This window comes from Micromys minutus, assembly GCF_963924665.1.
Source record: "Micromys minutus genome assembly, chromosome: 3".
Classification (NCBI taxonomy): domain Eukaryota; kingdom Metazoa; phylum Chordata; class Mammalia; order Rodentia; family Muridae; genus Micromys; species Micromys minutus.
The window spans coordinates 46,388,616-46,412,200 of NC_137972.1; the positions used below are offsets into that span (position 1 = coordinate 46,388,616).

The 23,585-nt window shown below is 42.2% G+C and overlaps 1 protein-coding gene across 1 annotated transcript in view; it reads left to right on the forward strand.

Moving 5' to 3' along the window:
- Window positions 1–23,585, forward strand: part of LOC308418898 (forkhead box protein P1-like) — a gene marked incomplete at its 3' end in the record, with an annotated part of 351,221 nt that overhangs the window by 251,873 nt on the left and 75,763 nt on the right. The window contains exon 5 of the mRNA XM_080914431.1: window positions 5,027–5,101. The remainder of the gene's footprint in view (window positions 1–5,026; window positions 5,102–23,585) is intronic.

Here is a 23,585-nt window from a genome sequence, read left to right on the forward strand (position 1 = left end):
AGTGCAATCTTTTTTCTTTCCTTTTCTTTTTTCTTTCTTTCTTTCTTTCTTTCTTTCTTTCTTTCTTTCTTTCTTTCTTTTGTTTTTTCTTTCTTTTTTTTTAAGTGAATTAGAAACCGGCTCAGCAGTTGCTGCACTTGGATTAACTCTGGGCGATTTGGGGTTCTACTTTCTTTTCAGGGCAGAGTGTTTATCATTTCCCTTCAAAACAGATGAGGGGAAACCTCCAAGATTCCTGTCCTGTGTAAAGCTCTTGCTGAGTGCAGGGACTAGGTCTAAAAGAACACACTTTTGCTCCCTCTTGACTGTCGCCTCAGTCTGAGTAACTCCTTCCAACAGAAGAGTGTGCTGTTCCCCCGCAGGTTGGAAAGTGGGAGAAATGAAATAAAATTCCATCAACCTTATTAAAATATGCAAGGGCTTGGGTCTTCTTGGGTACCAATCAGTCTAGAGACGTAGAAGCATTTATTAGCAGTGGGACTTGCTGAAGGTTTTTAATGATAAAATTACAAATATTCTAGCTAATTGTAAGTATATGACTTTTATACTCATTTTTCAAGAGGAAAAATACTTTTTTTTAATGAGGGGAAAGAAGCAGCGCCATCAGCACCTTCTGTGATTAGAGCCTTTGTACTCTTAAATTTTGATTGATAGAGATAATAGTTTTCTCGTGAAAATACAGACAGGAGCTTTAACTTTCCATGACAATAGCTATTTGCAGTTCTTTTATCTTTTTGTTTAACGTTTGTGGGGGTTGGGATGGATTTGATTATTAACTCTTATTGCACACTGAAGGGGATCTAAAACAAAGGCTTTGTTAGCACTTCAAAGGCAAAACAGCAAATATTGTTTTTGGTTTTCAACGTGTACGGGCTGTTAAAGGATACCTATAAAATATTTTCACATGACTGTGACCAGGGTTTTACTTGTGGAAGGTAAAAGGGAACAAGTGAGTTTTCCAACTGAGACAGGCCCATGGTTGTAGTTTTCCTGGGGGACACCAGCCTTGATTTCTCGGGCAATCCTGTGGGTTCACTGAACCACATGGTTGCACTGTGTGTCGGCGTTTTGAGTTTTGCTGGAACAGAACAAATCCCTAAAGTTAGACTCTGTGATGCTTCCCAGGAGGAGAGAGAGGACAGTCCCATGCTCCACCGGGGGCTCTGGACAGTGATGTAGCAGCGGTGTGTGGTCGGTCATTTCTCTGATAGACCAGTAAAGGAAATGCAGCATTTATAACCCAACTGCCATGGGTGTGTCTCAGGCCACCCCTGGCTGCAGAAGCCTGGACCTCGAAGTTTATTTCCTGTGCCCTTCCTTCCTTCTTTCCTTTCTCTGTCCCCACTCTGTTGTCTCTGCCCCTTTCTCCCCCCCCAACCCCGCCCCATTTTTCTTTGTCTTTCTGCCTACCCTTCTTTTAAATGTTTGTTAAACCCAAGTCAAGAGTTGAGGTTCCAAAGAGCACAGGGCGAAGCCCTGGGGTGATTTCTAAGTTGATTTTCTTAAGTCTGGAAAATAAAATGACCATGTATTCAACCAGTCAAACGTGTGCTGATGGGCTTCTGTTTTCTAAGAAATCACTGGAAAACAAGACAGGAAAGCCAAAATGAGTCAAGATTAATGATTTAAAGGGGCAGTACTCCCTTGGGAATTGGTCCATTTGGACCTCTTTTCTCAAGTGAAGTCTGTGCTGTTCAGTTAGAGGATGTGGGGGTGTGAGAGCTTGAGCCACTTCACACTTCAGGTGAGCACAGCTTTGGTGCTAGTTTCTTGTGCCTGTTAAGCTGCTTCTTATGGACCCAGGGTGGCTTGTCCCTGGCAGGACTGGCACACAGTGGCTTCTCCACCATCCTGTGGTACTCTTGGTCACCCTTTGGCATCAGTGTGTGGTAACTGCATATTGTGAAAGAGAATGCAGGAGTCCTTCACGGTAGTGACTGTGAAAGGGAAGGGGGAACGACTTTGAATGAGAAAAGAGAAGGTGGTCGTTCCTCTCCAGCATTGTGAAGCAGGGTCTCACCCCGCACACTGAACCCTGCCTCGGTTCCCAGGAGCTCATGCCCATTAGCAGTTGCATTACAAATCTCACAGATCCAATAAGGGACAAAACTCAGGGCAACCTGGATGCAGGAAGGCAGCCACTGGGCATTGCACAGGGAACTTCTAATGGGGAGGGGAGAAAGGAAGCACTTGAGGTGCTGGGTTTCTAACCAACCCAACAGGTGTTACTTAGCTCCAGGTAAATAACACCCACTATAGTGAAGATGTCTTGGGAAATTCTAGTTCATAGTATCTTCTGAAAGAGAGTTCTAGGAAACAAAGTTATCAATTTCTGTTCACCTGTATACCTGTCTTACTTTTAACACACAAAAAAACACTAGGAAAGTTTTTTTAAAAGAGAGGAAAAGGAAAACAAAATGGTCTCTGTGTGGTGGCAACCTTTTAAAACAAGGAGACTAAGGCTGGAGGGGGATTTTTTTTATACGGTGTGCATATGTGTACTCATGTGTCCATGTACGTACGTGTGTGTGTGTGTGTGTGTGTGTGTTTCTACTGCCAGTAGTAGCCAGATAAATAGTTGATTGATTTCACCAGTAAAAGAACACAGTTTTAGAAATCAAAGTTTTATACTTATGAAAAAAGCAAACTGCATATTTTTCTCCAGAGTTGTTGGTTTCTATTCGCCAAGTGTCCAGTGATAGCAGCTCAGGCCTCCGTTCTAACCCCTTATTTTCTTGTCTTCTATAGCGACACATTTCACTTAATTGCAGATGATGGCAAACAGCTGTTGAACTATTAATCTCTCTGCAGCAAAACTCAGAAAATAGCATTTCAGATGACTTTGTTAATGGATACCTTTTCTAAAAAGTAAAATCAACAGAAATAAATTAATGAGTGGTCAGATGTACGTGTACATTAAAATTTATGGAATAGATTTTACATCTTACTGACGATACTTGATGCATAAACGACAGTCAAATGGAGTGGGCCTGTGCCGTCTACGTCTGCATGCGGTAGAGTATCAGTTGTCTAATTGTACCAGTGCTTGCTCTTTTTACTTCCCCGGAGGGAGAATATACTTATATTCTGAGGGTCAACCAGTGTCTGCTTTTGCTCCCATTTACTTATGAACTATGCTTTTTAGGCTGCTGAGTGGACACACAGATCTCACACTCACCTGAAATTGTTCTGTGGGCTGAGATACAATTCCAGAGATAGATAACTTTATTCAAAGTAAGCCTTTCAGCAGTGTTCTTTGAGAATTAAATTTTAATGAGGGCCAGTTGTTTGCCAGGCCTATATGATAGCAAACCTCATCTGCATTGCAAAGTCTTAACACTATAGGCCCTTCTGCCTAATGTGCAAAAACAGACCCGGCTCAATAGATAAACATATAAATTAGTTTAAAGTCCATGCATGGAAGAAAGTCTCTAGGAAAAGGGAGAGAGAAAGGGGCCTCCTTGCTTTGAATTGAGCATGGTCTGCCAAAGTTCGCTCATTCTATACTGAATATTTGGTGAACTGTGGGCGTGCACCCGAGTGGTCAAGTACTGGCTTAACATGTGAGACTGAGCTCTGTCCCTAGGCCTGCAGACAATGCTATAAACTTTTGGATGCTTGGTACCATTTCTTGTGTGACATGTGACTTGAGTGGAACGGGGATGCCTCACAGGGCTCTCTGCTCTGCCAAGAACACTTGATGGCCATTGCTATTCCTTATCTGTTCACTGTGAAACAAGAAGGCAGTCCCAAGGACACACATCAGCAGGAAAGCACACAATTTTCATTTTCAATTTGAATTGTTTTATGTAAAAACAACAATAACCAAGGGCTAGGTTACAGAGCAGTCATTTGAAACCCTCATGCTAGGGTTTTCCCCCACCCAAAAGGTAAAAGATTTATGGTGAAAACCTCTAATTTCCTCTTACAGTAAACATGAGAGTTCTGATTTCACCCAGAGCCTGCATCTTTTTTTCCAGCCAGCATGGCAAGAATGTGCGTACCTGTGAAAATGTCAGAGTGGCATGAAAGTGTCACCTTGTAGCTCCGCTGAAGGAGAAAAAGTTTGCCTTTCCCATTCCGGTCTGACAGGATATACTCCATTCCGAATTGTCCCAGCATTGATAAGCAAAGGGCTATTCCTGTTAGTAAAGAGGTTGGGTTTCAGCCTTCTGTAGTTCTAGCATTTGGTCAATGGAGGTGGGATGAACTTCACATCTTACTAACATGACCTCAGTTAATAAACTCCTGTTTGCCCTTTCTCGGGGTGTAACCCAATTCTAGTTCCATGGACAGAAAGAGGCAGCATCTAACATTTCTTAGAGGCACACATGAGTTTTGCTCAAGGGAATGTACAATTGCAAAGGAGGCATGGCTTAAAATGTGTTCCTGGCTTCCTTTGTGTTTTAGGAAGCTTGGTTTCATTTGTTGATTTCATGTGATATGAGCCATTTTCATCTGACATAGTAGATCTGGTAGAGGTAGAGACTATGTGCAAAATATTTCTGTGAACAGCTTTCATCAGCCATTGACCCCTTGTCCCTTCCCAAATAGAAAATGGTGCCTTAAAAAAAATTATTCTGAAAGGCTCAGAGTGACAGAAAGCTTTCATGTCTTCAAGTGCATGCTTACTTTTAAAGAGGAAAAAATAAGCTGCATTCTCTAATGAAGTTAGAAATGTAGGTATGAATCAAACATGCACATTCAAGTAGGAGTCTGGTTTCTAAAAACAGAGGCTCATGAGTCATGCATTATTCCACTCGAAAATGAATTAATAGACGGCTGGACAAGAAAGAGTTCACGTGAAAAGTCAGAATTGTCTCCTCTAGACTTTTCCTGCCCCTGTTGGGTCTATGGTCTTGAAGACAGTGGAGATCCTGGCCTTTCTTCCCTACACTGAAAAATTCGATCTCTAGGTTGTTCAGTTGAACTCCTTGTCTTTTTGCTTGTGCTAACACTGGGCATTCGCTGTGAGGCTGCCCTCGTTTTTCAGATTGTGACTTGTTGGTTTTTGTTTTGTTTTCAGGGTGAGACGTGACCTTTGGAGGTGACTATAACTGAAGATTGAAATTCAGAAGCCAAAAAATTAAATAAATAAAAGGTAAAACTATATATAATTGTTGGACTTGTACCTAAAACTATTTCTACTTTTGAAGCCTGGGGTTTAGTCATTTGCTCTTCATATGTGTATACATACACATATATACATGTGCATGTAAACTTCTATATATAAACTTGTGTAAATGTACATGTGTGGCATCTTGGCAGAAGCTTTTAAAGATTTCCCTTAGGAGATGGACCATCATTGTACTTAGTTTACCTCCTATTAATATCATACTTCCTCCATTTGGATGAAGCTGAACATTAGTTATTGTTTGCTTGTATATTTTATGGGCTTAATGTGAGAAAGAAATATTCACATCATCAAAGTGGTGATTCATAAAAGTAACTTGCCCCAGACATGAGTAACACGTGTCCGTGCTCAGTGCCAAAGTGGTGGCAGCATCTGTACCGATGCTCATCTGCCTCCCAGCGAATCACCTTCTTTCAGGAATTACTAGTCAGGTACCATAGTTACAGGCCACATTGATGTCACTCTGTGGCAGTGTGGGCACAGCCCTGAATGTCAGCGCTATGTTGTCTTGTTTCTTGACCTTGCTTGGAAATCAAAGGAGTGCTTGATTTTAAAATTAGAAGTTTTCAGACAGCCTAATAATGTAGCTTGATGAATGAAGGCCAATTTTCATTTTCTGAAATTCATGCTTTTGAAGAGGCAGATGGACTATTCCCATTAAGTGGTTTTAAACATAGATGCCTGATGTTTGCTTGGGTTCAGGAACATCGCTGAGCTAAGCCTATGACCTTCCTGTTGGAGAGAATTTGTAGGCCCTTTCAATGTATGAAATGTATAGGTTTATTTTTATGTTTATATTGTTCATAATTTATTTTTAAGTTTTAATATAGATATATACTGTACTTTTTGTGCAGCCTTCCTATGCCCTTTTCTGTTCTTTTCTTTTTTTCTTGAGCTGAGTAGCCTCTCCATGTCAAATTTTAATTTGGGTATTGAGTAGTCCATTTGATTGGATAGTCTTGTGTTCATTGAGTAGTCAGTTGCTTTGTGCTATTATTGAATTACGTCTTTGTTCAGTTTTGCTACCATGCTCAATATATTTCTAAGACACAGACTTTTCAGAACCTTGATAATATAAGAATTATTTGGTCGGTTTTGTCTTTACTCTCATGAAGGGTGTTTGCATCTAGTGTGTCTCACGTAGATTTGTTTGAGTTGTTTTTGGTGTCTTTGCTTTGGGCCCTGCAAATCAGACCTGCTTTGTTTCATTATTTCTGCTCTTGTGGGAAACACCAGATTAAAGCCCAGAGGTGTCTCATATTCCGTCAGATGGTCCAGCCTGGAAGGAAGTGTGGCTGGGCAGCGTGTGGAGTTGTCAGCCACAGCAGAGCATGTTCAAGGAAGATGGCCCTAGGCTTGGGGCTTTGCAGCCTTTCTGCCAAATGCTGTCTATCTAGTGAGTGTTTCCTGCCTGTGGCTCAGACATTCTTTGTACTCTAAGTACTGTCTCTGGTCTCTTTTGCCTCTAGAGCAGATCTTAGCGTGCTCCTCAGGTGCTTCCTTTATCTCATGCTATTAGAAACACAGGGAAATCTGTGAGATTCAATACAGCTAACAGGAGTTCAAAAGAAGATTTATTGGTGGGGAATGTACCTTTATGCCAGTACTTTAGATGAATAGGTAGTCAAAATTTCTGTGAGTTCAAGACCAGCCAAGGCCACATAGTGACAGTCTATCTGTCCCCACTTAAAAAAAAAAATAAGGGCACATTGAGGCCTGTGATATGGCTCAGAGGGGTTTGCCTAAGATGCCCAAAGTCCTGGGTTCAGTAACCATAGTTGTGACAAACATGTTTATAATATCCATGCATATCTGCTGATGCCCCGCAACAGTAACGTATCATGACATGCACAGGACAAAGGAATTTTGCAGAACAGTTTTTTCTGTCTCTAGTCCTAACGAAAACTTTTGGAGGCTCTTTCTGATCCAGGTAAAGGACATATTATTCTCTAGTGCCATTCATCAGCCATAAATAAACTCCTCTTCCAGGGAACTTTCTAGATCCATAAATATTTTGGTTTTGTGATGTCTCCTTTTATTAAATGAAGAAAAGAAATCACACAAATACTCGACACATTTATGTAATTTCTCCTGTTGGCTAGATTCTTGGGACTCAGTGTAAGAATTTTTGCTTAATCTGTGTTTTTTCCATTTCTGCTTTTGTTGGCTTGGTTTTTGTTTCTTATATGTAACCTTTACTTTTATCCTCAATAAACAGAATCCCTCCTTCTTTCTTTTGACTCCAAATTTACCTTTAGGTGGGGTCAAAAATCTTTCAAGGATGAATTTATATACATATGTTTGTATACATATATATGGTGTGTGTGTGTGTGTGTGTGTGTGTGTGTGTGTGTGTGTAGGGCTCTTGTGCCATAGGACAAGAAAGCTCAGCTAGTAACCTATAGCAAAGGCATATGCTGAGTATAGTGATTGATATTCTTCCCGAGGACTGTGCCTTGAAGGGGAAGGGACTTCTGTCTTGTACCCATCATTCTCACTACAAACAGGATGTGGGTTTCTGATATTCGGGACTTCTCAGTAAATAGCACGCCTCCAGTTTGAATATGGGAATTACTACCAGTCAGTATTGGCGATCCTTGTGCTTTTTGGCCAGTATGGGGACAGATGACTATGCACACTGATGTTGCCAGGCTAAATCAGAGAGACAGATGAAGCCATTTTTAAAATTTAAATTCAAAGATTTGTAGAACTATAAATAACCATCAGCATATTCTGAGTATATAATGGTTTCTTCCAGGCAGATCTGAGTGCTTTATAAAATGGGTCGGGGGCAGAGAGGGGAGGGCTGGCGAAATTTTCAGAAGAGTACTGATAACATCTTCTAGCCTCTGTGAGCACCAGGCACACAGGAAATGTGCAGAAACACATACAGGTAGAACATCCATACCTATGAAAAATAAGAAAAGTTTTAAAATGTTAATAAAATAAAATGGCTCTGATTGCTGATATTGCTGTGATGCCGTTAGCATTTTAGTATAATTACTGTCTTACTGTGGCAAATCCATCCCATGGGTGCTGAGTAGCTCATCCAGGGCAAGAAGAATAGTGCCAAGAGTAAAACAACAGAGAGCGCAGCTCTGGTCACTGTGATCTGTGTCATTCTCCTGTGGCAGCTGGAGCAACTTAGATGGCTTCACGCACACAGGTTACTGCAGTGTTCTCTCCCAATTCTTCATATCATTAATAATTTACCCAGAAGCATTTTGTAGATGACTCAACCCAATTTTGAAAATTTACCGTTTTTTTTTTTTTTTTTTTTTTTTTTTTAGTTCTGAGTGGACTTGAATTGAAGAATGCAATTGAAGTGTGTGTGTGTGTGTGTGTGTGTGTGTGTGCGCGTGCAGATGCATCTGTTTGATATAAACCTGTATGTCATACTTCAGTGTGTTTGCTTGGAGGCTGGACATCAGCAGGGTACTCTCCTCAGTCACTCTTCACCTTTTTTTCTGAGACAGCTTCTCTCATTGAACCAGGAGCTCACCACTTGGACTAGATTGTCTGGCCCATGAGCCTCTGTCTGGGATCCTCCTCTGGGTGTTACCAGTGCGATGGGGTTTCAGACATATGCAACCATGCCCAGATAATTTTCTTCAAATGTTATTAGATATCTCAAAGCTTCATGGTTTATGTGGCGGTTCAGCCTCTTTTTAAACGATCAACTTATTTGTGAAAAGGATTAAAATTTTTCTACAAAGAGTATGTTAATTTTTTTTCTTTCTCCCTACTTTAAGCATTTTTTAAAATATTAAATGGAGGTGCTACTGTTTGCAGTCACAGTTTGAATTCACTGTATCTTGCATAGTATGGATGGTTTTTTAGTTAAAGATTTAAAATGTTTTCCAGATAGTTGGAATATATTAGTCCCTTTAAAAGTATGTACTTGTGTGAACTGAGCATTTCCATAACAGCAGAACACTTGGAAGGTGCTCCATTCAAATGATCTCTGGGGTTATTTTTGTTCCAATCGTCACTTTATTGCACAATGGCATAGTTCATTACAAATTCAAACTGTAACTTGGTAAACTTAGTTGGGCAATAGGTCTCTACAAATTGCTTTTTACAAATACCCAGCATCTCCAAATGCAAAGTAAGGATCAGGAAGACCTGGCTGAGCAGCACTGGGTATCTAGACATGAAGGTCCAGGCCTGTCAAGCCAACACCAAGTAGGTGGAGACAGGAGGATCAGCAGCAGTTCAAGGCCAACTTTGCCTACATAACAGGTTTGAGACCAGCCTGAGCTATATGATATCTTGATTTTAAGAGAAAAGAGCAGGGGAGTGGTGCATTCAGCATTTGAATTCAGTTGTGTTCTGTTAACTCAGGAACATGTTGAGGAGAATAGTATGACTTCACTGTGTATTTAGATAACCACTCTGTATATGATCAACCAACCAGCCACTGGAGCTAGCCATTGGACTACTCTGTTTAGATATACCACATACCGATGTCTGGGTTATAATGATCAGGCTGCAGTCTGACTACCCTTAGTGCTTGAAATCAGATAGTCTTGCAACAATGTCTTGACTTCTGCCTTGAAACAATGTAACTAATCTAGTCTGGTCAGGCAAGCCCTTTGTATTTCTCTCTTTGCACCTAGGGCTCTCTCCTAATCTGTGTGGCTGAAGATAAGTTGCCACAACAGGGTGAAGCCCAAAGCACTACCTTTTCTTTTAAACAAAAGTTGGAAGTAGGCTCACATGACACCTCTTGACATGTAATTGGTGAGATTAGAGACAGGCTCCATGAAGTTTCAAGGGCTGCTGGGAGATGTTTCTGAGGGAAGAGAAGACTGGAAAGGGATGGGGAGAAAATATAAGAGGGCAGACTATATATAACTTCTTTATTGTGGGACTCACTTTGTCCAACCCTTTCTGCCTGCCTGCCTTCTTTCCTTCCTTCCTCATTCATTTATTCATGTTAAATGTGCCTGTTTACACACATTAATCTTGAGCACAGATCTCTGTTAAAAGTTCTTTGCCGAACAGTCTCTGCCCTCATAGGTTTTATATTCCATGGAGAGAGAAGACAGAATCAAATGTGTATAATGACATTAGATAGCTTAAAGTATGGTTGCATTTGAAAGTGACTAGAGCAAGGAACCAGGGTGCCCGGTGACAGGTTTTAGTCCCACACAGCATCAGTGTGAGGTTGACTTCCTTACCCTTGCAACAGCAGTAATGTTGAGAATTATCAGGCTTCATGTTTTATTTTCCAAATTCCTGAATTCATAATTAATAATTAAATAGCTTGATTCATTCATTTAAAAATGTATTTGCTACACACCGCCTTTCATCGTTTATCATTTCATCAGCCAAGAGGCAAGTCTTTGGATCAAGTAGCAGCTGTTCACCATTCTGCCCTCTGTTCATCCTAATGACAGGAATCACTCTACCTTCTGTCCCATCGCTGTGGTCGCTTTAGGTATAAATGGAATCATGTAGTTTACACTGCTTAGAGACTAACTTCCTCCTGGTAGCATAATTCTTTGAAAGATTGTCCAAGGTATATTGTTTTGAACAACTTAGAAATGATTTCTTGGGCTGGAGAGATGGCTCATCAGTTAAGAGCACTGACTGCTCTTCTAGAGGTCCTGAGTTCAATTCCCAGCAACCACATGGTGGCTCACAACCATCTGTAATAGGATCCAATGCCCTCTGGTGTGTCTGAAGACAGCAACAGTGTACTCACATAAAATAAACAAATCTTAAAAAATTAATTGTCTTGAGTTGTGACTTGTAAGTGCAGTAGTGTGGTGACCTGCAGTGTTCACAGCAGAGATAGACTGATGGAAAGCTTAGGCTTTGCATTGTGAATATTTTTATACTTTTGTGGGCCAGATAGGAATTCTCAGCAGTCAGACTTCTAAATTCTATTGTTGATGTTCTGGATCTCACTGTGTAGCTTAGGCTGGCCCCTGTCTAACTCATGATCCTCCTGCAGCCTCTGCCTCCTTCAGCAAATCCTACTGGAAATGTGGTGTGGGCAACCAAAGCATCTCAGCGGCTCTTAAACTCTCCTCCCATGACCCTAAACTAAGACCCTGTGTAAGCGAGCATTGCTTTTTCTTTAGTGAGGAAACATATTTGAAATTATTGATTTGATTTTCAGAGAAATGTGCTCAGTAGAATTGGTTTTCTACAGAGCTCATTTGTTCAAATGTACTTAAAATCAACGTTTCATAGTAAAGTTAGTACTTGGAGCAATATCCAGGCCATAGTTTACAGTTAGTAATGAAAGACAGAAGGCAGCTGTGGCTGGAGGGATCGCTCAGAGGTTAAGATAAGAGCACTTGCTGCGCTGCTTCTAGAGGGCCAGGGTTCAGTCTCCAGCACCCACACGGCAGCTCACAACTACCTGCGACTCCAGCTCCAGGGGATCCAACATTCTGTCTGGCCTTTTTGGGCATTTGGTGCACAAACATACATGCAGGCAAAACAACCATACACGTGGAACAAAAGCAGGAAAGGGGACTGGGGAGATGGCTCAGTGGTTAAGAGCACTGACTGCTCTTCCAGAGGGCCTGAGTTCAATTCCCAGCAGCCACATGGTGGCTCACAATCGTCTGTAGGAGGATCTGATGCCCTCTTCTGGTGTGTCTGAAGACAGCAACAGTGTACTCATATATAATAAATAAATCTTAAAAAAAACCCAAAAGATCAGGAAAGGAACTCATAACTAATCCTTTCTCTTTTGTGGTATTGGAGTTTGAACCTGTAGGTTCCCAAGTGTTAGGCATGAACTCTCATTCTGAGCTATTTCCACAGCCCCAGACATACTTTTAAAATGTTTTTTGTCTCTCATCGACTGACAGCTATCATTTTTAAACTGTTTATCCCACATGTCATGAAAGAAGTCTACATGTGAGGTCACATGGTCAACTTCACAGCAAGGTGTTGAATCTTACTTTTCTTAGATGATTCAGAGCCATCAGGAAGAAATATAACCTGTAATTTTGTGGAAATGCAGTGGAGGAGTTAGTTAGGTTGGTAATGCGCTTGGGGACTTGATTTGGATATCCAGAGATCACACATCACAGTGATTAGATATAAACCATCGGGATGGTGTTATGCACTTTGAGTCGGGAGCTAAGGAATGGACACAACTCTTGAATCCCCGAGCCCTTGCCAGCAGACCCATCATAATTATCAAGTACTAGCCCGTGAGAGACACTTGTCTCAAGAGGAATTGCATCCAGACTTTAAGCAGTCACATGTATACACCCAGAGGCACACATATGTGCACACATGGAAACAAGAAAGGAAGAATACATCTCTGGGAACCTTGTCCATGTTCCCTGGAGGTTCTCAGGAGTGCCCTGACCTCAGAAGCACGGTTGCAGTAACTCAGAATCTTCCTTGCATGCTAGTACTTGTCCTGATGGCTTCTGCCCAGGGCTGGCTTAGGATCTGATAATTGTATCTTTTTAAAAGTCTTCTGATGATTGAGACTTTGTAAATCTCAAAGGAAGCCCAATCATTTGCTTGTTCTCTGCCCCCGATGTGAACAGTTACACTTCTGATGAAGAGTGATGGATGGAGAGTAAATGAAAAAATACTCCTCACTGGTTTGGTCTGTTCAGACCCAGTCTTTTTGAAGTATGAAAATTCTTCAGCTTCCCCCTTGAATTTTGTGTATTAGTCCATTTGTAGCATATAATTAAAGACAATTACATGTTGTGTTAATTACCTGACAGTGTGATAAGTTACATAAAATTACTCTTAATTAAAAAAGCAAACTGGCACCACTGGGTGGACAGATTATTTCCATCCATTGGGTCCTGTGATGGTTGGAGCAGCCTTCCTCACCTTCCAGTCCTCTGCCGAGAGTGCCAGGCCCTCACCGGAGGTCAGAGGAAGTGCCCTGAGATTCATTCATTACGAATTGTGCAACTTGGAAGTTTAGATCAGAGTAGGATTTTCAGAGTAGGAGTTGGAATCAATTTGTGAATTAGGCAATCATTTTAGTAGGTTGTATTCAAGTCTTCTGTGGGGTTATGGCGGTGGTGGTGGTGGCGGCGGCGGTGGTAGTGATTTTGTGTGTGTGTATGTGTGTGTGTGTGTGTGTGTGTGTGTGTGTGTGTATACTAGATATATGTGTGAGCACAGGTGTTGGCCCTTGCCTTCCACTTTGTTTTAGACAAGCTTACAAGTGTTCTCTTGTGTCTGCCTCCCATCTGGCTACAGGAAAGCTGGGACTACAGGAGTGTGAGTCTGACGTTACATGTATTACAGGGATCTGAACTCAGAGCCTCATGCTTGTCTAGGGATCACTCTGTCCACTTAGCCCTCTCTCTAGCCCTCGAGTCTGTTTTAAATGAATATACATACTCTAGCATCATTTTCTAAAGTGCTTCTTATATTATAAATGAATACTATGAGGCCTTTAAAACTTAGTCTCTGTAATGAAAATTAGTCCCACCTGTAAGCTACAGCAATTCATTTGCTTGTTTATTCACCACATCTTTATGAAATGTCTGCTGCATGCCAGGCATTGTGCTAGGACCTCCCTAGTCCGTTATGAAAGCCACTGTTCCACTTGCGGATGTTGAACTTACGGTTAGCCAGAACTTACTGTGCTATGGGTATAGATCTAGAAAGCATTTCAAAGCTTTCATGTTGAAAGAGGATGAAAAATTTGCATGCTCTTCATTATTGATGGCAAATTGAAATCGCCGGTTGTGGTCCACTGGCTTCAATCAAATAATTAAGCATTGCACATGAATCTGATGACCTGTGTGCCTAGCCTGGTATTTCCTTCGGGTGGCAGTGTTCATGATAAGGGGGACATAGAAGAGGCCAGTAGTTACCAAGACCTCTCCTCACTGCTCTAGGAAGTGTAGATGGACAGACTGACATCATCAGGGTGTGCTCATGAAAGTAGAGCATGGACAGAGGGATCAGATACCAGAGAGGAAGGGCACGGCTGTAGGTAGGAAGTTCGTGGTAGGAAAGCGTGGAGCACACACGTTTGAGGGTGTGCTGAGAGTAGTGTACTGCTGGTAACTGAGGTCAAGGAAGAACATGGCTTATTGTACTTTTAGAAAAGTGGAACCCTTGGAAGGGCAGCTACAAATGCATGCTTTAAATATATCCCTAAAAACCAGACTTGAAAATAGCCTGTGGGTGGGGGAGGCCATTTAAGAAGAGATCCCTGAATCCCACTGAGATCTGGTACAGTGATCACTAGGCAATTAAGACTGCATGTAGCCATCGGGGCTAGTGAGACACTGTTGCTGTTGGAGTTTACCAAGGTAAGCTAAAGACTTCACTAGTGCAGAGATGGTACTTTGTCAGCAGTTACTCAAAGGCTTTCTTCCTGCGTGATGGGGTATTACTAAAAGAATTCACTGATGCGCCACTCTGTAGGAATCAGGCTGAAGGCTAGAATTTCTACTCCAAGCTATTTGTGGAAAGGTGGAACTGCTGTCAGTCAGAGCAGGGAGGCCAGTGAGTTGGCACAGTGTGGGTGGGGGAAGGGAGGGTGCAGAGTGCAGTGGTGACCACTGGGGTTTGCAGCTGTTCACCCACCCTCTCTCTCCCTCTCTCTCTCTCTCTCTCTCTCTCTCTCTCTCAGATGAGATCCTCATGAGCCATTGGATATGTAGTTCCAAAAATATACTAGCTAGGGTCTATCGGTGTAGGATTTACAAGTATATAAGAGATATATAAGACATGAAACTTCACGCACTCACTAGGAGAATGCTACTGAGACAGACAAGAAAGGCTCATAGCCTGTGTTTAAAAGCTACCATTGTTAAAGTTTATCAAGGACACTGAGGCATTCGGGTCAAACCAGGCAGGAAGCACTAGTAGAACTGCTTACTCAGTAAAGTACTTATCACATAAGCATGAGCAACTGAGGTTGGTCCTCAGACCCATGAGAAAGCCAGGCACAGTGTCATGTGTTTGGAATTCCAGCACTGGTGACAAGGGTTTGCCAGCCATCCATCCCGACCACTCAGCCCATTCCAAGCCAACAAGAGACTCTATCTTAGAAAACAAGGTGGGCAGTACTCTAGGAACATCAGCCGAGCCTGCCATCTGGTCTCCGTATATACGCGCACACACATAGATCTACACACATGAATAGACACACACACACACACACACACACATGCATACACACTCAAACAGAGGAGAATGTTGAGATCGTAGTGAATGAGAAATTCAGTGAGGTGTTTTGAGGGTTGTCAGCCATGTATGTCACACAGCATTGAGAGGTCGAAGAGATGGTAATAAAGGCCTGACCACTATGCTTCCCTATATGCAGCTACTTCCTTAATGATGCTAAAAAATTTAAGTTTTAGTTCCATGATTTGTTATGACTTTATTGAATTACTAGTTAGATAGGTTTAGGTATAAATGTCCTCAAGGCCTCGTGTGTTTTGATTTCTAACTAGCTTGGTTGAGAAATGATTGAACCTGATTGGTCTTTTTTGAGGTGACGGCACTGGGGGTGTACTTCTGGTCTTTTCCACTCTTGCTTCCTCGTCACCATCACGTAAAGAACTTCCTCAGCTCTGTGTTTCCACTTCCAGATTGTTCTGCCTCGATCAGGCCGGAGACAACTGAACCAGCTGACCATGGGCTGAGCCCTCCAAGGCAGTAAGCCCAGATACCCTTTCCTCTCTGTCACCTCTTCCCTCTAGGCATTTGGACACAGCAAACAAAAGTTCTTTTTGTTAGGGTCACACATTTGTCCCCAATCCTTGTATTGTCATGGCTGTGATCCCCGTGTCATAGTTCAGCCAGTGGTGAGAGAACATCAGAGTCCTGTTCTGTTGACCTTTTCCAAATACCCTTTAATGCAGTGGCCTGGAGATCCGGGCTGCACTTGGGTTTCTACTAAGAATGAACGGTTTTTAGATTCTGAGCTGTTCTGTAGCTTGGTGCGGTTAACATATTCTCTAGATTAGTAAGGAACTAGTTTGAACCTGAGCCACAAGTCAGTCTATCACCCTTACTTGATACTAATATGGGTATTCTTTGATGGGTGCCTCTGCCTTTCAAGTTAACTATGCATACCAAAGGTTTCTCTTACTCAAACCCATGAATCACAGTGGATCCTGCTCCTGATTCCTGACTCAGCATGTTTTCATCAGGAATGATGGGGGGGACTCGGTGGCGAGCAGGAAAAATGATGTGTATAAGTGTGCTAGGGGACTGAGTGCTGTTAAAGATGTGAAGGAGCAATAGTCTGTCTTTGTGGGTGATTCTCAACAATATACTAATTTTAGATTATATTATAACATTATTAAGATAACTATAGAAGCAAAAAATATGTGATGAAACACACCCCCGGCAACTTTTCCTAAATAGTTTGTTACTTATCTGTCTCACCGTTGTTTTTGGTGTGAGAATCTGTCCGTGCACACTGTGCTCTGCACTGGTTTCTGGCCCTCATTACCAACCTGACGGCAGCTACCCTTTAACCTCCACATACACACCTATACCTGAACTTCTCGGTTGTCCTGGTGAGGCTTGGTTACGTCCCTTGCAGCTCCTGTGCATGCTGGTGTCTCTGTGAGGAACATCATGAGAGGATATCCCGAGTCATGAGTTCTAGCAGGTTGTGGAAGGGCCGCTGACATGGCTCAGTGAGGAATGATACTTGCTGCCAAGCTCGAGGACCCAAGTTCAACTCCTAGGAACTATGTGGAGGAGACAACTGACCTCTACACTCACGCTGTGGCACGCAATCTCCTCATCCCCCAATAAACAGATAAATGTAAAAAAAATGTTGTTGACATTCTTACATTTCTCACTTGTCCCCTTCTTTGAAGAGAAATTAATTTGACGCACATCACACCATTCCATAGAACCAAGAGCGTGTGCTTTGCTTATAGTGTAGTTGGCCTGAATTTGGGGCAGGAAGTTTCTAAACATTAAGTTGTGAGGCACGTTACTTCTTGTGTTACCCTTTGCAGCCTATGGAGTGGGAGCCCTGGGTCTTTTCTTGGGCCAGCCAGTCAACCTTAATCCCTTTCATGTTCCTAAATGTCAGTCACCACCACCCCACCCCAAGCCCACCTCTGCTCCACTGCAAGTCATTCATAAATCTGTTTATGGTTACACCTCCAAATGTCTCTGTGGTTGAGTTTCATTGAATTCTGGAAAATTCAAAAGTACTTACGGCTCCCAGAATATAGTCACTGAACTTTCCTTGTGTCCTGCTCCTAAGAGGCACTGTCGTTAGTGAATTAGGTAGGGGACACTCAGTGCCTGTGAGGCTCACTGTATCTGAAGCTAGGCATATCCTGAGAGAAAACACCTTTTCTCTCTGTCTGTCACCCCTATGGGAAGTGGTGTAGATCTGTGGACTACAGGACCAAGGAACATCTCACTTCCCCAAGTTTGCCGCTTGGCATTTAATGGTTACTAGCAGTGAGGCGTGGAGAGGAAATGGCACACTCAGTACATACCCAATACTGGTGGCCCTTCTGCTGGGGTGCCCTCTGACTCCATTTCCTATCATGCCAAAATAAATGGAATATTAAATTTTTACTCAAATAATTAATTGGAAACCTAAGCATCTCTTCTAAGTGGCTATCTCCTTTTCTCTGGTCAGTTCTCTATGTCCTTTTTTCCTTCTAGGTATGTCAAAGTAATTTACAAGTTTTTTTTTAAGTACTAAATATACAAAAGCAGCTGAAAATGTTTATTTGAGATTTTTTTTTAATCTTTCTCTTCTTTGACATCAACATCCCCTGCGTCTCCTCCCTTCCCCGTCTATCCCTGTCATTCCTCTAGAGCCTGGTTTGTGGCAGGCACAAGCAGATTGGATGGAGGTGTGAATATAGAATCTTGCTTCACATGTGTGTACCACCTGACGTGTGTTCATGGAACCATGATAGCACACCTTCAATGAATTATCTCACTTTTAATTGTGTGTGTGTAAGGAAGGGATGTCACAGTGGATGGTTAATGCTGCAGCATTCTGTCTCGGAAAAACTTGCAATTCCTTTTGTCCGCACAATTGTCATTGAGTATCTGCTTGTTCTGCAGGGCACTGTAAACACCAGCAGTATGTCAGTGACCCAAATAAATACATAAAGTTAGACAAACCAGAACTCTTGGGAAAATGGTGCTTTGGCCTCATTGTTTAGTAAAAGACCAGATGACCAGTCTCCAGGACGTTCCTAGAAAAGACAGCAAAGGTCACTAATTCTGCTATTGCTGGCTTATCTCCAGTAGCTGACATTAAGGTGCTATTCTTTTAGGTCCCTTCAGTAGCATCCTTAGCATCCACTGATGACACTTTCCTTGGCTCTGGATCTCTAATGGAGACTCTCCTGCAAGTTTCTCCTTCAGTCCTTTCTCTGCTGGGCTAGCTTCTGTGCTCTCTGTGACCCAGAGGCCTGAATGAAACTCAGCCAGGTACACTAAAGCCATCACACCCTCAAGGTAGACCTGGATGCTTCAGGGAGCATCTTTAGTCACCAGCACTAAGTGGGGTGCTGTTCAAGGCTGAGTTACAAAGCCGTGTAGTGGGCTCTGACTTTTCTCTGGTGTGTATTGTATTACTAAGTGGATTCTATCAGTTGTCTCTAATCCAGCCCTAGATGACAGAATTACCGAGGAGGGAAAATGTAATTTTCTTGTCTTTTCTTAGCATGTTTAGCTTCCTGTGAGCTAAGCATTGTTAGAAGCAAGGATAAAGCTAGAATGCAGGGTTAGGATCACAGCCCTAGTGGCCAGGGTCACATTCTTCTGTATCCCTAGAAATCTACCTGAAAGTCTTTTTTTTTTTTTTTTTTCTTTTTTTGGTCTTGAGTTTCTCTTGTTACTTCACAAGTGCTTCAGAATAGTTTTAGATGCCAACATGGTGGCCGTGGAACTTGTCTGTTGAGTCTGTGATTTAAGCCCTGGCTGGTTTGTGAAATAAGCCTGTAGAGGCCAGCTTTTAGGCATGGTCTCAGCATTAGTACATTCAGCTGGTAATCTCCAACTGTGAAATGAGAGATCTACCTTATATGGACATGTATATATTCCTCAAAGAATTTGTGTTGCTGCTTAAGAGTATAGGGGTTTAGCGTCTTGGAGATTCAGCCGTACTTTTGGCTTTGTGATCTTCTGAGTTAAAACAGTTGGGTCTAAACTGGTCCCTACCCCCATGGAGAGTTGGGAGAGGCATTGGGATTTTCTTCATGCTATGTTTTTTAGGGTATACTTCCTTGTACAGTGCTTGATAAATATTGCCTCTACAATGCTTTGATCATAGACAGGCATAGACAGGGTATCAAAGAGGTTAATCATTTTTCCATTAAATATAAATTCAAGACACTGAGGTGTGTGTGTGTGTGTGTGTGTGTGTGTGTGTGTGTGTGTGCGCGCGCGCGCTATACTTTTATTATAGAAAGACTGATAGAAACAGAGAAGACACATCCAGACCTTCTGCTCCCTGCCCCATGTTTGGGAGGAAAGTTAAGGCCTTAAGAGAAATGGAATCTGATTTCCAAAGACTAATATTAAAATTTAAATTCTCTTTTTCTCCTGTCCTCACCTGCCTTGTGTGTGTGGGGGGGGGTATGGGGCCATCCTGAAGGACTCAGCTGTCCTGTCTTTATAAATTTAAATCAGCTCTTAGGTACATTACAGTCTTATTTAGAGGATAAAGATCATATAGGGCCTTGTCGCTGGTTTCATGAGACTCTTGAACTCAGATAGAAAGAACTGATCTTGTAAAATTTCTAAATCCTGACCTTTTGTTTGCAAAGAGGCTTTTTAGAACCTTTCATGAAACTTCTTGGCTACAAGCTTATTACAGAGGTGGTGCATACTGACCACATATCAAGGGTATCTTGGGCTGAGCATCATGGTGCAGAACATTAATCCTGCTTCTAAGAAGGCTGAGGCAGGAGGATTAGGAGGTTGAGCCCAGTTCCTTTCCACTGTGAGTGAATGAATGAATGTGGAAATGAATGAAACAAAAGCTGAGCAATAGGCTGGTGCCCCTAGAGTAGCTTTGGTAGAAATACTTTCATCAGTTATTCATTCTGTCCAAATGTAAGCACTCATGAAAGCATGTGTGCAAAAGCTGTCCCTATTTGTGAGACCAGAAGAAAGGCTTTTTGTCAGTGCTCAGATGTGTTTTGAGGTAGTATGGGATTGGTTTTCTGGACCCACTTGGCAAGAATGACCTTGACCTTGCCATCAAACAAAGGGCTTCATGGCGGCAACCCCTTCCCCCAAATCCCCACAATTCATCATTTTCAATGAGCGAGCAGGATGCATTCATGAAACCGCACAGGGCATCCTTTCTCTTTGTTCGTTCAAAGTACGTACAATGTGATCCGTCTTTACTTATATATGATCATTCAAATCATAAAGGCAGCAGTGAGAAGAACATGTGTAAAAAAGCAACACAGTGTCAAAGTCATCCCCAGGGTCTTGGCAACAATCCTTCCAGGAATCTCTTTCTCTGCCTATTTGTCACAGAGGAACCTTGGATGTGGGTTGCTCCTGAACAGTTGAAATGTGCCCAAGCAAAATTCACAGGTGCCAAATGTAACTTCCATAAAGACTTTTTAAAAGACAAAAGAGTAAAATATCTGACAACTTTTATATTAATAATATCTGATTAGTAATATGTAGAGGTGATGTTTTAGAGTCATTGTGTTTAAGAAAATATACTACTAAATTAATTTCATGTTTCTTTTTACTTATTAAACATATCTTCTGGAACACTTAAAATTACATTTCTGGTTCGTGTTATATAGTCACTTAGAAATCCATCCAGAGAAGAACTCCCAATCTAATTCTGCTTTGTTTCTGCCAGTGCCTCCCAATAGTGTCTGCCAAACAGCAACATTACTGTTCCCGTATTGCGCTGCCCAGATCTGTGGATTTTTAGCCAGTCTCACTCCATTGCATGATCAGGCTTGGATAGGATGGAGTTTGTGCAGTCACTTTGCAAGCCTGCCTGTTTTTCCCCAGGAAGATTATTCGGACCGCATAGAAGCAGGATTGACACCGACACCTGTACCTGTGCACTTTTTAAGGGGTTGTGCTGTGTATGGTTTACACAGAAGGATTTCAGCACATTCCAGAGATCATCCCTACCCCTTACTCAGTGAGGATAACCAAAAGTATGCTCAGACATTGTCAGGTGTCTGCTGAAGAACAAGTTTCCCCAGTTGAAAAACATTGACTAAGAGTGATTTATATGATGGGGAAGCACTAGGTACAAAATTGGGCATATTTGAGCCTTATAAAAGTATGTTGATTGATGTTGCCCTTTTGTATATATTTCTGAAGTATCTCTACGATAATATTCCACCATTCAGGGGACTGAAGCAAGCAGGGCTCTACAAATCTGAGGGCAGTGTGGAGTGCATAGTCTCTCTGACGAGCCAGAGCTACATACATACATACTTAGTATATAAGTAAATAAATAGATAATAAAAGTTGAAAATAAAAATGTTTATTAGAGAAGTAATATACATTTATTTATACATATATATTGGTGAAACAGTTCCTATTTCTACCTAGGATGACAGTGACTCTCCTTCAGTGCTACAAGGGGCTCTGAAGAAGGGCCAGGATAGCACTTGCTTATTGAGTTACTAGATAGGGATATATGTGCTCAGAGCTCTCTGATCGATGCATTCCTGAGCTTGTAGGCACAGCCTGGGCATTTATCTGGGTACCCAGCGTCCCAGGGAGATGTTATAGAGAATGTGTCTGTGCTACACAAGGCACATGGATTCTGTGCTTATGATGGAAGAGGGAAATGGAAAACCCCGGGAAGAAACTTTTTTATTACTTTGCTTGTATTTCATTACTAACACTTGTCTCAAAGCAAGGAACAGGAATAGTACCCGATGGTCCCAGCCTGGGAGCATAGGTGTGTAACCACAGCGACCCCCTTCCTAGGCTGAGGCTTATTTGAGAAGTATTGTGAGTCAAGGCCAGCTTGGCCAGTTTAGGGAGACTATCTTCAAAAGTGGGTTTTTTAGGGGGCAGGTTATTAAGCTCTATGTTAGAGCATTGGCTTAGCCATCATATAAAAAAAAGGTAGATGATGAGAATAGGGGTTAATTATTGAAAGTTTTGATGTATGTGTGCTATATACTTTGATGTGTAACTTTGTTTTCTGTTTGTTTTCTCTGTGTTTGGAAGGTACTGTTTTTCCTTACAGGAAGGGTACCAGTGCACAAAACCAAGTCCAGAATTCATCCACAACTCAGGGCAGGGTAGGGCCATGCCATGTGGCCAGAGTGGGTAGTGACAGCACTGCTCAGTGACTCATCCTTTCCTGGGGTGTTTGCACCTTCTTGCATGTGGTAATATTCAAGGTCTTTGTAGTAAGCCGAAGAAGACATTTTGGGGCCTTGTGTTGTTGGTGACTGATCCTGCATTAACAGCGGCTCATCTGATGACTTTGTGGAATGATGTCTGCTGCTTCCAGAACCTATAGCTTCGGGTTTGTGAGTCTGGGAATGTTCCATAGGGAAGTAATCTGGAGAAAAGAAGTATTGTGGAGGAACTACAGGGGATGGATGTGCTCTGTATTAATATAGACTGTGTCATGTTGAACTGAGCACAGGGAGTATAGAGGGCACAAGCGGGTGACAGTGACAGAGTCACAGGCTGAGCTTGTGTGCCTGTGATAGAAAGTATGACAGCCATGTTTGCATATTGGAACGATCATGCTGAAATATGCAAGTATGGGAAGAAGTTGGGTACCAACCCCCTGATAATTAATTAGTAGGCAGGCCAGGCACCTATTTTCACTATGCAGGTGAGCATCTTTACTTCTCTTAGCTACTGCTTTCCAAGCTGTCCCCGCGCCAAGTCCCGTGGATGGAAGCAGCAAGGTCTGCCCTACAGGCCCTCCCTTTGGAGCCCACAGCAAAGATGTGAATGTAGCTCCAAGTGGTGTTGACAGACTACTCAGATTGCTGCATTGTGCTTACAAGGTAGTTGTTGTGGGGAGCAGTCAGGAAGGTGTATCTGCACGCCTAGCACTTGTGGTTCTCCAGTGTGGTGAACTTTGGGTAAAAGAAGAAATGCCTGGGCTTCTTCAGGCTAAGTTGAGCTCTGACAGTGAACTGCTTTGTACTGCCTCACATTTGTCAAAACTCATCACATGGCCAGCCTATACTAACGGGCAATAAAAGTGATACAACAGGCTAGCGAGTGTCTTTTCTTAGGTGCTTCAGTTGTTCTGAACCTCTTCCCAGCAGCTAGTCTAGTTTCTGCTTCTTCCAGGTAGCTGTTCTAGTCTCAGAGTCTTTTTGCAGCTCAGTTTCTCTGAAGGTTTGAGAAACTCTGGCTCCTCTCTGAGAGGTACTCTTAGCTATTGTTGCTTACTCTGGTAGGGTGGGACCTAGTGAATCTGGTCAGTTTCAGGGACTTCCTGAAGCTGTATCTTTTTTAAGGAGCTTCCTGCAGAATGGAATGTTTCAATCTCAGAAAAAAAATGTTA